Source organism: Magnolia sinica, chromosome 17 (genome assembly GCF_029962835.1).
Source record: "Magnolia sinica isolate HGM2019 chromosome 17, MsV1, whole genome shotgun sequence".
NCBI classification, from domain to species: domain Eukaryota; kingdom Viridiplantae; phylum Streptophyta; class Magnoliopsida; order Magnoliales; family Magnoliaceae; genus Magnolia; species Magnolia sinica.
The window spans coordinates 37289432-37305133 of NC_080589.1; the positions used below are offsets into that span (position 1 = coordinate 37289432).

At 39.4% G+C, this 15702-nt stretch overlaps 1 long non-coding RNA gene across 1 annotated transcript; it reads left to right on the top strand.

Annotated features, from left to right (window-relative positions):
* Positions 1–14198: 14198 nt before the first annotated feature.
* Positions 14199–14883, top strand: LOC131231877 (uncharacterized). The gene is made up of 2 exons (XR_009164550.1): positions 14199–14255; positions 14373–14883. It is a non-coding gene; the product is annotated as an uncharacterized LOC131231877 (long non-coding RNA).
* Positions 14884–15702: the final 819 nt, after the last annotated feature.

Consider the following 15702-nt stretch of genomic DNA (forward strand, 5'->3'; position numbering starts at 1 on the left):
GATCTTTGGAGGGTGGGATTGGGTGGTAGGAAGGTGGGCCACACTAGCTCTCTCCCATGGAGCTTGGACATGGGTTGCTTGGGAGAATGAGAGAGAGATGCGAGAGAGAGGTTGTAAGGAGGGAGAGGGATGGGTGAGAGGTGATGGAGTGATGGAGAGTGATGGGTGAGTGATAGGTGTGTACTTGACATGTATAGGTGGAGTGAGAGAGAGAGTTGACTTTAGGGGTTACTTTTGGGGATGGAACATGTACTTGATTGATGGGATTGATGGGACATGTTTTCTTGGAATTTGCAACACTCGGCGTTTTCTTCGAACTGAACGTGGGCCCACATCTCCTAGCCTGGGTATCGCCTCAGTGTGTGAGACGAGGCGTCGAAACTGCAGTGACGGCGCGGTCGTAAGGGTACAAGTCTTGGGTCGAGCCGACTGTGGAATATGGGATACAACTTAGGATTGCACACAAATGCTATGTACGCATCGTAGGTCGCCAGAATTCGACTGGGATGACCGTGAAAGCCTAAGGAACGGTACAGACAAGGATACGAGTCTCAAATTTAGGGATTTTCACCCATGGACATATATGGCACCCTGATTCTAGTAACAGATTTTCAGTGTCACATTTGGCCATCCACGATATGCCTGTGTAGGCTACGACCCTGATGTCACTAGGGCATATGGTGGTCATATCACAAAATGCGAGATGAATGAGTCATACTATCCAGTCATGCATCAAACTTGCACATACTGCGAGCTCATGTGGGGCAACTCTGTCTCTCAGGGAGTCTCATAATAATCTGTCTAATGGCATGTGCTATGATCAATCACTCCTCATATCAAGCATACATATGATGCGCATGGGCATGGATCGTGAAGTTATACTAAGCATGTTATAAGATGATGGTGTACTCTCCTTATATCAAGGATGGGCCTAGACAGCCTACTCATAACAAGAATGGGCCTCACAATGGGCCCAAGGGAAGGTCACAATGTGGACATCTAACCATCATTGCCCATCAATGTGGACATTTAACCAACATCGCTCCCAAGCAGTGACCCACATAAACATCATTGCATACATTATAGTGAAATCACACATTACATCGGTCTGCACATTCATCGCATTGGGCCTCACTCGAGGGCCACATATACACCACATCAGGCCTCACCATACAGGCCACAAATACATCACAATAGGCCTTATCAAATGGGCCACAAATACATCACAACGGGCCATATACCTGGGCTTAATACACATCACAATGGGCCACATGACATGGGCCTAATACACATATCACAATGGGCCACATGACATGGGCCTAATACACATATCACAATGGGCCGCTCAATGGGCCACACCAATGAGCCTCATATACATCAAGTGGGCTGCACCAATGGGCCTCATATACATTAAGTGGGCTGTATCAATGGGGCTCATATACATCAAGTGGGCCGCATCAATGGGCCACACCAATGGGCCAAATATATACATCAAGTGGGCCGCATCAATGGGCCACACCAATGGGCCAAATGTATACATTGATTGGGCTGCATCAATGCGCACCAATGGGTCTCATATATATCAAGTGGGCCATATCAATGGGCTGTACCAATGGGCCTCAAGTGAGAGCTTAGATTACACCAAAAATCATTTCAATAGTTGCAAGTGTAACATGTGTATCACTGTACACTATCATTCTATGGGGCACAAGGCTCACTAATGATGATCAGTACTGTCCAAACATTGTCTATGTAAATCAGCACTATCCAAACATTAGACATGTAAATCAGCACTATCCAAATATTGTCCATGTAAATCAGCACTATCCAAACATTGTCCAGCACCGTCTAGCACAATCTGGACGATGTGGATGAAATGAATACATCATGGTGGTGTCCACGGTCTAGATGGGACTCACAGAACTTGTTGACATCATACAATGGGACCAGCAAAGCTTGCTAATGAATGCAGCAACTGGAGGGGTTGCTGGCCCACCGTCTAGATGATGGACGGCGTGGATATAAAACATATGGATGGCGTGGATATAAAATAGATGCATGGTGTGAATTACAAAGGATGGCGTGGATATAAAACAGATGCATGGTGTGAATTACAAAGGATGGCGTGGATATAAAACATACGGACGACGTTGATATAAAATAGATGGACAGTGTTAATGAAACACATATATCACGGTGGATTCCCACCATCCAGGTGGACGGTGGAGCTGTAACACATACATCAACGGGGCCCACACGTCCAGATGGACGGACGGTGTATATAAGACACATATATTTGTGGGGTCCACACATCCCAAACAAAGAGGACGGACGGTCTAGATTTCAAGGTTAACCTACAGAACTTGCTGCGTTAGCATAGCAATTATATAGCTAGTGTAAGGTATGCTAGCCAATCTTACCTCCCACCGTCTAGAGGTTGGACGGTGAGGATACAACACATCCATCATGGTGGGGTCACAAGTGTGGCTCACCATAACATTTATTTTCCATCCCATCTGTTTATATGGTCATAAAGATCTGAATAAAGAGGAAAAATAAATTTCATATTAATCCACAACTTCTGTGACCAAAAAGGGGTTTCAGTGGTAGACGTTCCATCCCCTGCTGTTGGGTGGTGTGGACCACCTGAGTGCCATGAACGGCTGATTTTTAGGATGTCCCAATAATTAAACAGGACCCATTAAATATACGGTGTTGTTGTTCAACACGCATCAAGGTGGGGCCTGTGGTGGGGGCCCAATGACCTTGCGTCCAAACCAAGCAGCGAACGTTGCATCTGCATTTTTTTTTATTTTTTTGAAGAATTTCATAGGTGGGGCCCACATCAGGAAAATCCACACCAACTATTAGTCTCCTCGGCTCATAACAAGTCTAACGAGTCCAATATACAATATTTTTCAGCATATAGAAACATCACAGCGGGCCTTAACAGTTTAACTCACCCAAAACCACTGTTTTCTACATTATGGCCCACCAGATACTCTGATTGGCTTCATTTTTCGGCTCAACGCCTAAAATGAGCTGGGAAAAAGGGTGGATGGTGTGGATCAGATACGTACATCGAGGTAGGGTCCATGTGTGTGTGGGCAGTGTGAATGTATAAAATATATACATCACGTTTACTCCCTGTATACATAGTTTCAATTTAAAACATATATCACGGGGGGGGGGGGGGGGGGTTTCCACCATATGGATAGCAAGATGGAGACGATGTGTGTAAAACACATGCATTATGAGTGGGTCCACACACTTAGCCCACCTCAGTTCTAATAAACTGATATTTGTATTTTCCTTTCATCCAAGGTTACTAGACAGTGCCAGTAGCGCTGGACTATCCAACCACTTGCCGGGCATCAATAAGGTGGGCCACACACACATATCATCATCAATCATAAGAAGAAGAAAGAGAGGGAGAGAGAGAGATCGGCGTAGTTGAGGGACCCCGCCACTATGGGCCCCTCTTTAGATTACAACACATACATCAAAGTGGGTCCCATCATAAGTGGGCCCTAAATCAAAATTAACGGCGGATCACCCACCGATTCCGCTTCTTCTAGGCCCCATGGACTCCTTAGCTCCTTATCTTTAACTTTGATGGAAGTTGATGGAGGTTGGAAGGCTAGGATGGGAGATGAGAGGGGTAGGAAGTGGGCCACACCTAGCTTCTCCTTCTCCCTTGAAAATGCATTGGACGTTTAGATTACTTGGGATGGATTTATAAATGAGAGGGAGAGGAGTGATGTAGTAAATTGAGGGTATGGTGCTTGTTGACTTGTTGGTAAGAAAGGAATGGGATGAGTACGAGTATTGTTGACTTTGGGTGAGAGAGGGATGGGTAGGGTATGGGTTGTACTTGACTTGATTGATTAATGGATTGATGTGATGGGTTGTAGAGATTCTCTCAGAATCTGTAATGCGCGGCGTTTCTTTAAAAAATACGTGGGCCTACAACTCTTGGCCTGGGTATGGCATAGGCACGGGAGATGCGACGTTAGAACCGCGACGACGGCGCGGTTGCTAGGGTACAAGTCTCGGGTTAAGTCAACTCAGTTATACGGGATACGGCTTGGGGTCACGCACAAACACCAATTATAAGTCGTGGGTTGTCAAAATCTGACCGGAAGGACTGCGAGAATCTAAGAAATGGTACGGTCTAAGATACGGGCCTTACACTTTAGGAGCCTTAAAATTTAACTCATAGGTTTGTAAAGAACCAACAAGTTCTTCAACTTGCATGTTATCTGTATCACGAAGTTCCTGAATGGTAGTGACTTTTGAATTGAACCTTTCAGGCAATGAACGTAGTATTTTTACACAGATTTTATTTTCTGGGATGCTATCTCCAAGACCCCACATTGAGTTGACTATGTTATTTAACTTAGTATAGAAGTCCATGAATGTTTCACTTTCTTTCATAAGTATGTCCTCAAACCTAATGGTGAGGATTTAAAGTTTAGATTTCTTGACAGTAGTCGTAACCTTGTGTGTCATTTCTAAGATATCCCAAACTTATTTTGCAGTATCACAAGATAAATCCTTTTGAATTCATCTTGTGATAGTGCGCAAGTAATTGCATTTAAAGCCTTGGCATTGACACTGCCCTTATTTTTTTGAAGAGTGGTCCAAGTATTATAGGGTACAACCTTAAGAGTTTTAATACCATCAGTGCCTAGAACTTCAATGGTAGGTGGGTTCCACCTAGTCATTGTGGATTTTCACACATTTTCATCGATAGATCTCAAAAAAATTCTCATCCTGGCTTTCCAATAGGCATAATTGGAGCCATCAAATGGTGGTGGCTTACTAATTGAAAGGCTATCAAAATTTGACATGATAAAAGCTCAAATCGGTTAGCTCAGGAAATAAATCCAAATAAACGAGCTATTACGCTCTGATACCACTTGAAAAGGTCGAGCTAAGAGTCCTAGAGGAGCAGGGGTGAATAGGACTATGCTAAATTAAAATTTAAATGTGGAATTAAGAAAGAACTAGAACAAGATAACACTTATTAATCCCAATTAGCAGAAATAAATAGCAACCCCAAATGCATAAGTATTGAGAGGTTGATACAAATGTTGTTCTAAGGACAACCTTACACTAAAAACCAATGCCTTATGGTAGGACAACCTGATTTCTAGAACGGTTTATATATCAAAGTCCCAAACCAATACAGAGGAATAAAGAATAGAACATAAATAAATATTTACTGCTATTACAACATTCACCACATGTGCAGAAAATAAATTACTATCATTCACCACAAATGCAGAAAATAAATTACAATCATTCACCACAAATGCATTCACTACAACTCCAACAATTATAGTGGTTCGCTTGTGTGTACACCAACTGTTAGAAAACAACCACACAACTACTTCACTCCTAATATGCCCACCCACGGGATATTGGCTTTCACTATGAAATAGGTTTTCCAAGGTTCACCCAAAACCTTCACAATTGTATTTTCAAAGGGCTACCACAATTAAAAACCCCACTCATTGAGATTTTTTGGCTATCTCAGTCAAAACTAAAGACGAAAGATTTTCTGGCAATCTTACAAACCATATACAGAAAATTGAAATGTACTTATCTGAAGATTCTTCTTCTGATGAAGCCCGGTAGAACCAATTCGATGTAGATGTTCAATGTAGACGTTCAATGTCCAATCTCACATATGAAAGGGTTCTTAAGTCTAATTGATTTTTAGATTAAATCAACCTGGGCTAGCTTGATTTGATTTTGATCTCAAAAAGGGTAAAATCAATATTTCCTTTTCAAAAGAAATAGAATTGAATAGAGATCACAAAATCAAATGCAAAAAAGCTATTAAAAGAATCTTAAATACTAACCAATTAGTTTCTCGAATGTAGGGACAAGTTTCTCAGAGTTGTGACTTGAATATCTTTTAATGAATTGAAAAACTCTGAAAATCGTCCTTAATTTATAGGAAAAAATACTGTTCACTCGACTGGTCGAGCAATCTCCAGGATTGGTCGAGGGTCCTGTAGAAAATTCTAAAAAATCCACAACAACCTTAGACTGGTCGAGAAAATTCTTGCACTGGTCGAGCGAGTGTTTGGACTAGTCGAACCATGACTAGGACTGGTCAAAAAATGACCTATAAAATTATTAAATGACTTATGATATAAGTGCAAATTATATGACTTATCCTAAGGTCAATCTAAAGTCAAACAAACCTTACTTGTGAGATTGATTCGTCACATATCATTCTCTTGAAGTAGTTGAAGCTTGAAGACTTGATCTAGTACTTGAACTTCTTGTTCTTGAACCTCTTGATCTTGTACTTGAACTTCTTGTTCTTGAAAGTGAACTTCTTGATGTTGTACTTGAACTTCTTGATGTTGTACTTGAACTTCTTGATCTTGTACTTGAATGTAGATAAGATTGGCAAGGATGACGTGAAGTTGATCTTACAATAACCGCTAAACACGATACAGATTCCAAGAGGTTTTGGCACTATAAAATTTGACAAACCTAGGAGCTAGATAAGATAGCATTTACAATGGGTAACTAATTTAGGATTTAATTGTTACTTGTAAGTTAGATAATTAGTTACCTATTTGAGTGGGGGTCCTTGGAAGGTGGGAACCGCTGTTATGACCATGATGAAGCTGTCCATTTCCTATGGATAGCAATATGGGTGGCCTGGCCATTTGGATAGGCCTGTGTTTATGTATTAGCTCAAAATTGTTGGAGCAGACCCGGATGTGCGTCAGAGCTATCCAGATGTTGAGCGGTGTCCCTGGAAGGTGGGAACTGTGGATATTTATTTTTTCCCTTCATCAATGTCTGTGTGATCTTGTGAACAGGTTGGGTGATAAATAAACATCACTATAGGCCCTAGAAAGGTTTCAATGATGGAAATCATTATACCCACTATTTCTTATGGTATGGTCTACCTAAATTTTGGATATGATTTAATTTTGTTTTCAACCCCTTAAATGATCTAGAAAAGCAGATGGATAGTATAGATAAACTACGTATATTTATAGTGGGCCCAACTAAGCGTACTGAGTAACTCATGACGTAATCCGATTTCAGGCATAACTAGCTTAGTGGGTTAGGCCTTGACTGTGGGACCCAACTCGATCTATGTGTTGTACATCTACGTCATCCATCTGCATTTGCAGCATCTCATTTTAGAGGATGTCCCAAATTGAGGCACATCCAAAGATCAAGTGTGGATCACACCACAAGAAAACCTAAACCTAAACCGAAACTCAAATCCCTAAACCTAAACCTACACCTAATCCTAATCTCAACTCCCTAACCTAAACCTAAACCTAAACCCGATCTCGAACCTGAACTTGAATCCAAATTCCTAAACCTATTCTCAAATCCCTAAACCTAAACCTACGCCTAAACCTAAACCTAAACTCGAAAACCTAAACCCAATCCTGAACCCGAACCCGAACCCGAATTCCTAAACCTAAACATAAACCTAATCTCAAATCCTTAAACCTAATCCTACACCTAAACCTAAACCTATAACCCTAACCTAAACCTAAACCTAAACCTATAACCTTAACCTAAATCTAAACCTAAACTTAATTCACTTAACTTAAACCTACACCTAAACCCAAACCTATAACCCTAACCTAAACCTAAACCTGAACTCGAAAACATAAACCTAAACCCGATCCCGAACTCGAACCCGAACCTGAATTCCTAAACCTAAACCTAAACCGAGACTCAAATCCCTAAACCTAAACCTACACCTAAACCTAAACCTATAACCCTAACCTAAACCTAGACTTAAACTCGAAAACATAAACCTAAACCCAATCCCGAACCCAAGTTCCTAAACCTAAACTCAAATCTCTAAACCTAAACCTACACCTAATCCTAAACCTATAACCCTAACCGTGACCTAAACCTAAACCCGATCCCGAACCCGAATTCCTAAACCTAAAGCTAAACCTAATCTCAAATTTCTAAACCTAAACCTGTAACCCTAACCTAAACCTAAACCTATTCTCAAATCCCTAAACCTAAACCTACACCTAAACCTAAACCTATAACCCTAACCTAAACCTAGACCTAAACTCGAAAACATAAACCTAAACCCGATCCTGAACCCGAACCCGAACCCGAATTCCTAAACCTAAACTCAAATCTCTAAACCTAAACCTACACCTAATCCTAAACCTATAACCCTAACCCTAACCTAAACCTAAACTTGAAAACCTAAACCTGAACCCGATCCCGAACCCGAACCCGAACTCGAACCCGAACCCGAACCTGAATTCCTAAACCTAAACCGAAACTCAAATCCCTAAACCTAAACCTACACCTAATCCTAAACCTATAACCCTAACCTAAACCTAAACCTAAAGTTGAAAACCTAATCCTAAACCCAATCCTGATCTTGAAACCCAACTTGAATCCCTAAATTTAAACTTAAACTTAAACGTAAACCTACACCTAATCCTAAACCTATAACCCTAACCTAATCTTAAACCTATTTCTATAAACTGACTCTAATCTTTTCATTGTAGAGATGATAAGAGTTGGATGTGAGCTACGAATAGGTTTGGCCTAGAGTATAAACAAGGGGTTCAAGAGTTCATGGAATATGCGCGATATCAGGCAGATTCGGGCAATAGGATTAGGTGTCCACGTCGAAAATGCAAGAACATGGTTCATAAGACTTTAGACAAAGTAGAAGATGATTTGTTCATAGTTACGATTGACCAGGGTTACACTTGGTGAATCCAACATGGTGAAGAGTTCCACCAAAGAGTTGAGGCCACTGAAGTCCTTGGTGACCCAATTATGCCAAATGACAAGGATGAAGACGTTGACAAAATACAAGATATCATAGCGGATGTGTTCAGGGGAACAATTGCAGATACTGATTTTGCAGCAACAAGTAGTAGCCAAGATATTCCTCCTATAGGTGATGTCAAATTAGAAAAGTTTAATAGGTTGTTGAGAGATGTGCAACGTCCACCTCATCCAGGATGTAAGAACTTCTCCAAGTTGAATTTTCTTACAAGGTTACTTCATTTGAAGATAATAAATCATTGGAGTAACAAATCGTTCGACATGTTACTTAACTTGTTGAAAGAAGCATTACCGGATGGTGAGACATTGCTTAAGTCTCATTACAAGGTAAAATTCTTGATGCGAGACTTGGGCCTTGGTTACATCCCCATACATGCATGTATAAATGATTGTGTATTGTATTAAAAAGAGTGTGAAAATGTTGAAGAGTGTCCAGAATGTGGAGAGTCTATGTGGAAGTATGACGAATCCAAGTGTAAGAAAATCTCGTAAAAGGTGTTAAGGTATTTCCCATTGAAATCCAAATTATAAAGATTGTTTACATCTCGTAAGACGACTGAAGATATGAGGTGGCATAAGGAGTAACACGTTCATGATGATAATGCATTGAGGCACCTTGCAGACTCTGAAGCCTGGTAAAATTTTGATAAGCAATATCACTGGTTTGCAGAGGATTCTCGCAATGTACGACTAGGTCTTGTAAGTGATGGTTTTGATCCATTTGGTAATATGAGTAGCTCGTACAGTATGTGGCCAGAGGTACTTAGGCCCTACAATTTACCTCCTTGGTTGTGTATGAATGAGTCATTTTTCATGATGTCATTACTCATTCCTAGACCCAGGTCACCCGGGAATGACATTGATGTGTATTTGCGACCGTTAGTGGATGAGTTAAACGAGTTGTGGACTTAAGGTGTACAGACGTATGACACATTTGCAAGAAAGATATTTCGATTGCATGCAGCGGTCTTGTGAACAATAAATAACTTCCCCTCGTATGGAAACTTTTTTGGGTGGAGCACGAAGGGAAAGTTGGCTTGTCCTACATATAGTATTGAGACTTGTTCATTGTCATTGAAGCATGGTGACAAAATATGTTATATCGGCCATCGTCACTTCCTTCTAAGCAATCATAGATGGCATAGGAAGATAATGATCTTTGATGGCAAACAAGATCATAGGCTATCACCGAAAGATCCATATGGAGAAGATGTGATACAACAACTGAGTACCATTGGAGAAATAAGATTTGGTAAGGCACCACACTTGAAGAAGAGGAAACGTAGAGTATTGGAGTATAACTGGAGGAAGAAGAGAATGTTTTTTGAGTTACCCTATTGGAGTGATTTGAAATTGTGACACAACTTGGATGTCATGTATATTAAGAAGAATATATGTGACAATGTCTTCGAAACATTGATGAACATAGAGAAGAAAAAAAAGACAGCTTCAAGACTCGATTGGATCTACAAGCAATGGGTTTAAGGAAAGAGTTTCATTTGCAACCACATGGAAAATCATATAGTATACCAGTAGCCTGCTACACATTGACAAAATTAGAGAAAAAGCTTTTATGTGAATGGTTGAGATCGGTGAAGTTTCCCGATGGGTATGCATCAAATATATCTCGGCGCGTAAACATTACGAATTGTAAGGTAACAAGAATGAAAAGTCATGATTTTCACGCCCTTCTGCAACATCTACTGTCGGTTGTGATTCGTGCATTCTTGAGCAAGGATATTAATGCTACACTGATTGAGTTGGGGATATTCTTTAAGGATTTGTATTCAAAATCGTTGAATGTAGAGGTTATTAAATGATTAGAGATGGACATTATCATAATCCTTTGTAAACTTGAAAGAATATTTTTACCCGCATTTTTCGATGTCATCATATACCTAGCGATTCACTTACTGTATGAGATGAAGCTTGTAGGCCTAGTATAATATCATTGGATGTATCCGATCGAAATATAGTAGAACCTATTAAAATTTTTATTCATTCTATAAACTAAATATATCTATGTTTTCATACATATAACATGGTGGTTTTGTGTATAGATACCTTCACACACTAAAATAATTTGTGAGGAATAAGGCATGTCCCGAGGGATCCGTTGCTGAGGCATACATTGATAATGAGTGCCTGACATTTTGCTCCATGTATCTTTGTGGCATAGAGACTAGATTCAACCGAGAAGATCGGAATGCCAATGAAGGGTAGGAGCATGAACAAGGACTCATATCTGTATTCGCACATAACATCCGTCCTTTAGGATCCCCGACATTTTAGGATATGGACCTTGGGGATCAAGTAAAGGCGCGGTGGTATGTGTTGCATAATTGTGAAGAAATAGTGTTGTACTTAGAGTAAGTCTTTCCTCGATAATTGTATCTCTACATATGGTGATCTTAATGTTTCTTACTGATGACATGCCAATTATGTGTAGCGAACACATCGAGGAGATGAAGTCCCAATACATGACAAATTATGATCGAATGCATCGGGATTAATATCCAAAATGGTTCGCAAAACGTGTAAGATTTCATCTTGTATCTCACCACACTTAGAATTTTATTATATTGTACAATATTTAAACCTAAGAAAATCCCTAAAAAATTACATTCTATATGTGATAATAGATGAAGATATTACACGCTAGCAACTCTGCAAATCTATGTACTCTACTCACTAGCGTGTAGCCCCGATAGACGTGTATCTAGATATATAGGTTATGTTGTAAACGGGATTTAGTTCCACACTAAAGAGCGTGAGAAGAATAGGACCACACAAAATAGTGGGGTGGTTATGAAGGAAACACATGAGGAGGTAGAAATTGACTTTTACGGCGTTTTGACGGTATTATTGAGCTGAGTTATTGTATGAGAAAGTGGGTGTACTTATTTAAATGTGATTGGTGATACATTAGAAATAAGAAGTTAGGAATATAGATTGACGACTGCTTTACAAGCATGAATTTATCTCCGAAGTGGTTTAAGGATAACCCATTTGTCATCGCTAGCCAAGCCGAACAAGTATTTTACCTCGCTGACACCAAGTTAGGCGGCTCTTGGCACGTGGTGTAGAAAATAAAGCCCATGAATGTATTTGACATTCTCGAACCAAACGTTGAAGATATCGAGGACGGAAGAAATGAAACGTCTAGGGTTGAACTGAAAAGGCCAAGCTATATGTCCTAGAGGGGGGGTGAATAGGACAATGCCAAATAAAAACTTATAACAGCGGAATAATAAAGAATATGATAGCCAAAGTAAATCACAATGCAGTAAATTAAAATAACCTCAAAATTCAAATCTTGAGAGGTTGATACAAACGTTGTTCTAAGGACAACCTTACACCAAAAACAGAGTTTATGGTAGGACAACCTTATTTCTAGAAAGGTCTTTGTATCAAGTCTCAAATCGAAGAGGAATATAAAAAGAAATACAAACTGAATTGAAATAACTTGTAATTAAAAATGTATTGTTCTAGGGACAGCCATACACCATAAAAATGGCAGGGCAACCTTGCTGGAACAACTTTCAAATGAAATTAAAATATCAAGCTGATAAAGGAATAGCAGAAAATAAATTCTAAATTATTACAACATTCCCACAAAGCTTGAATTAAATGATTACAGCATTCACCACCATACATACATCCCACACCAGAATAAAGAATTAGAAGAATAAAACAATCATCCACAACACAAGGGTTTATAGTGGTTCGCCTGTGTGTTCACCAACTGTTAAACAACAGCCACACAAAATGCTACTCCACCCCTAATATCCTCACACAAGGGATATTAGCGTTCATTAAAAATAGGTTTTCCCAGGTTCACCCAAAACCCTTACAATTGTGTCTTTGTCCGTGGGCTTACACAATTAAAAAACCCCACTTCTGAGTTTTCCTGGCTTTCCTCAGATAACCAATATAACAAGATTTTTTTAGCAAATCTTGAAAGAAACCAAAATAATAGAAAGGAATTTACAATATGTAAAATACCTGAATATCTCCTTCGTTGTAGCAGCCCGGTAGAACCAAATCAAAGTAGATGATTGAATGTCCAAGTTCAATGTCCAGTACTTGATTACAATGGTTCTAATTCTAATTGATTTTAAATTAAACCAAACAGGGCTTGCCTTAATTGATTTTGATTCCAAAGAAAGGGAATAATAATTCCTCTTTATCAAATCAGATTGGAATAGCAGAAACAAAATCAATTAAAATAAAGCTAAGGAAGGAAGAATATTAAATAAGCACACTTAGCTTAGATGGAGCACAGAATTATCTCTCAGAAGTTCGACGAGGATTGGCTTGGATACTTTAATTAATTCGATGATTTCTTCTGAGATTCGTGCACTATTTATAGGTGAGAAGATCGGGTCTTCGACTGGTCTAGAGTGCTCTTCGACTAGTCGAAGCCATAACAGATATTTAAAAAATCCGGCGGGATATACTTTGACCGTTCTACGACTGGTCGTAGCCCTCCTATGACTGGTCGTAGGTCACCTACGACTGGTCATAGGTTTCCTTCGACTGGTCGTAGGTCCTGTAAACCTTCGCTGGACTTCGAGTCGAAGGTTGTACGACTGGTCGAAGATCGGTCGACACTGTTCCTACGACTGGTCGAACAGATTCCTGGACTAGTCGAAGGCTAACAGATTTTATCCGGAATATGTAACAAACTTACGACTGGTCGAGGAATATCTTAGACTGGTCAAAGCAAGTCTAGGACTAGTCGAAGAAGGCCTAGGACTAGTCGAAGAACAGACCAATCACATGTAAAATAAACATTCGGTTTATGTATCCGAAATGACCTACTTCTAAGGTCAACCTATGGTCAATCAAACCTCAAACATGAAGTATGGACATTGAAACATTCAGAACTTGAGACCTTGAAGTATAAGTCTTGTAATCTTGATGTAGATCAAACCTTGATGTAGCTCAATCTTGAAAGTGTATTAACTGCTTTGAACTCTTCTTGAAGTCTTGCAGCTTGAGTCTTGTCTTGTGAGCTTTGCTTGTTGTGAGCTTAGCTTGGTCATAGAGTCATGAATGTTGATCCTTGAGAGAGCTTCACTTAAGCAGGTTATATATAACATAACAGTGATTTTGGCACCACAAATTTGACAACAAACAAGGATATAAACTATAGCACTTACATGAACAAGCATATCAAGAAGACATGCCATTTGGGGATAGAGGGCTTGATCCAAATGTTGATATTGATATGGTGCAATTGGACAGAGATGATGTGCCACCTGATTATGTTGATGCCTCAATAATACATGACATTGTTAGAGATGATGCCGGTTTCATTGATGAGGCATTGCAGACAATGAAGAGAAAATACTGATCAGCGATAGTGATGGTGAAGAAGAAATAGTCCTAAGCGATAGTGATACAGACGGCGATTATTAAATGTACACATGATTTACATGTCATTTTTTAATTTAAATAATTTGATTATTACATGTATACATGTTTTACAAGTCATGATTTATTTCTTTAATTGACTTGTTTATAATCCACATTTGCAGTTGAGTCAATTTCTGATCATGTCCTCCTCAAACCAGAGCGTAGTGGAAGCACGCAGCATACTTCATCAGCTGTTATGGATGGACTTTCCGACCCTATCTTCTTCTGGTAGGGCCAAAGAGATACCCGGTCTGGTTGATAAGTATAGGGAGGAATATATCAACGATGACTCAGATGAAAGATTATATAATCTTAAAGAAATTTCGGACCTGATGGAGGAATATAACAGCGGGAAACTTCATATGAAAGATACGATTTTGTCACTTACACATCTGAATGGAGTCCCGAGAGGCCAGATTTCTCCTATTGTGATTGACATGTTGGTTGTAACAATATCGAGTGCTTCACACAGTTTGACATATACTTCTGCAGTGTACGATAACTTACGCAGGGAGTACTTCGGATAGTTGATCTGAAGTTGTTTCGTATTACAATGAAATAAATGTATTTAATATAGAATGACAATGTGTAATGAAATTTTTAACTTTTACTAGAATGTTTATGATTTTATTATATTATGCTTGCATTATAATGTAATGGTCTAATCATATTTTTATCATCTCTCTAAGCATAAGCACAAATTCATTCTACCATCAACACTACTTGTATAATGTTTTAGTCTATTCCACTTGTACTATAAAGTTTAATGTGTTTATTATATTGATATTCATATACTTGTACTGACATTGTTTAAATTTAAAAGTTCGTAGTTCGCACATATCAGTCATGACACTAGGTGGGAGATCAGTTTGTTCGTGTAATGGATCTACCCCTTCCACCCGTGATGCGACGGAGACATCATCGACGTCACATGATGCATTATAGGTGTCTGAGCCCTCAATTGAGCATAACCAGGCACTGCATATTAGTGACTTCTGTTTATGTTTAGACTTACATATTTCTTTTGTGACAATAGCGTCAACCAGCTGATGAGGACGTGGACCCACGCGTGGGTTAGTTTTAGAGTGACTTACATGTGAGGGTAGAGTAATGGTAAAGTTACCATAGAACTACCTTAGACCTGTTAGGGACAATGCGAGGTTGTTTACATTGGAAGTCAGTGTCCTATGCCGATCTTTGATCCTCGCCACCACCCACCATTGGGAAGACGTGACAGTTGATGTGCGGCAGCTCATCTGTCAGCGCCTTCAGGTAAATTTTAGTAAATTAAATTTTCTTTTATGAAAGTTCATTTATAGTTAAGTTATTTTCTTAATAAGTTTATTGCCATAATTTATTATTTATGAAACCGCGGCATAAATTTGTCTTAGATTTGAGTGTTCTTTATATTTCTCATCCCGTCAATGACATGGTCAGGGAGCGGTTTAAGGA